At 33.9% G+C, this 1,720-nt stretch overlaps 2 protein-coding genes and 1 long non-coding RNA gene across 3 annotated transcripts in view; 1 reads left to right on the forward strand and 2 right to left on the reverse strand.

Moving 5' to 3' along the window:
• The window catches only part of LOC117945925 (C-type lectin domain family 12 member B-like), a 49,452-nt gene that overhangs the window by 36,426 nt on the left and 11,306 nt on the right, over nt 1-1,720 (reverse strand). The gene's annotated exons all lie outside the window — the stretch shown is intronic.
• Nucleotides 1-1,720, forward strand: part of LOC117945953 — an 11,465-nt gene that overhangs the window by 2,643 nt on the left and 7,102 nt on the right. The gene's annotated exons all lie outside the window — the stretch shown is intronic.
• Nucleotides 1-1,720, reverse strand: part of LOC117945929 (C-type lectin domain family 4 member G-like) — a 22,981-nt gene that overhangs the window by 2,640 nt on the left and 18,621 nt on the right. The gene's annotated exons all lie outside the window — the stretch shown is intronic.

Here is a 1,720-nt window from a genome sequence, read left to right on the forward strand (position 1 = left end):
ACAGACCCAATGCTTCTTAATCCTATCCTGGCTGCATCATACAAAGTTTATAACTTTTTTATAACTCAACATTACCATTCCCTGAACTCATGTTGGATCCAAATAGCTGCATAAGTTGGTGATACCGGTAGAATAGATTCTAACTGTAGCATATTTAGGATCTGATATGGAAGATAATTAGATTTGTGCTCAATATAATCATGTAAAATGGTGTCAAAACAATATACTAAGATATATTTGGTTTCTACTTAAAACAGATTTTGGTATGATAGTATCTAAGTATATATATTTTGGGTCTAATAGTCCCACGTCATTATAAGTGGTTTTTTGATATGGCAATATTGTAGGTGTATGGTTTGTAATTAGGGTATACCTCTGTTTGTTTAGTATCTAAAAAGAACGTATTTCTAGTTTTTCTTATTTTTAAACAAACCAAGAAAACCCATACAATTTAAATCATACACAATTTTCAACTGTTAAGATTGACTCTGTTCTCTGCATAGAATTTTACTTTAATACTTGAATTCTTCTACCAACCAATCCACTGGAATAGCCCATTTCAATTTAATTTAAAGAAGTTTAACTGTAGTTACCATTCCCTGAACTCATGTTGGATATAAGCTGATGGTCTTTTGTTCAGTATTGACTGTTTGCAGTACATATCACACAGTGGAGATTCCAACCAGACCACAGTTACTAAAACCCAGTCAGGGAAATATGTATCCAAATATTTAAAGTGTTTTAACTATTTCCCCTAAAAGGCAGAGTTTCCTCTTTTATCTAGGACACGCTAACTTTGAGACAATTTTAACATCCGTGGTTTTAACAGACAATTCCATGTGTCAAAAAAAAAGAAAAAAAAAAAGCCTTTACTAACTTATGAAAGAAAGTTTTTTATCGTGTGCGCACATTTGGGAGCAAGTTATTATCTTGTTTGCACAAGATACAAAATATATCACATAGACAAATAACTTGCTCCCACAAGTTATCTAGTGCTTACAAGTTAAAAAAATTGACTTACTTACTTATGGCGCTTCAGGGCCTCCGTAATAAAAAGCAATCCTTATCAGGAGGGATTTTTTGTTACTTTGAAATAAACAAATAAGCTTTTAAAGTCTTTATGTCACCCCATACGCAGTCATTAACTATGAGATTGTGTCCTTCAACCTTTCAGCTAGAAAGGAGGAGGAAACTGTTTACGATGAAGTGAAGGGGCAGAGAAAAACTACTGAAGTAACTGCTGACACAAACGGTAAGTTATAAAATAAAAGAATTAATAAAAATTAAATCACTATTATTCCTTGGCAATAAGTCCTTTTCTTATTCTCAGCAGGATTGTTGCTCGACAAGAAAGCAAACAACAGACATCTCCAGTATCAGCGGCTGGCCTGTTGTTTGGGGATTCTTTGTGTCATTCTGCTGTCGGTCATCATAGCAGTCGTTGTCCTCTACCACCGTAAGTATACTGAACAGGCCGTCCATGCATGAACTCTCACTTAGACATGAGACAAGCCTTAAAGAATAACAGTAGCAGTTTTTGGTCTGAAACCAATTTTTGATATAAGTCATGAATTTGGGACATTAAGCATGTATACATTAAAGTACTTAAATGTTAAGTCAAGTGATATCTTTTTTTTCTTAACAACAAATCCCATAATCAGACCCAAACCAACAATAAATGTGTCCACCATTAATACAGTAGTGTGTGTATCAAAGCCTG

The sequence above is a fragment of the Etheostoma cragini genome, chromosome 6, assembly GCF_013103735.1.
Source record: "Etheostoma cragini isolate CJK2018 chromosome 6, CSU_Ecrag_1.0, whole genome shotgun sequence".
Lineage (NCBI taxonomy): Eukaryota > Metazoa > Chordata > Actinopteri > Perciformes > Percidae > Etheostoma > Etheostoma cragini.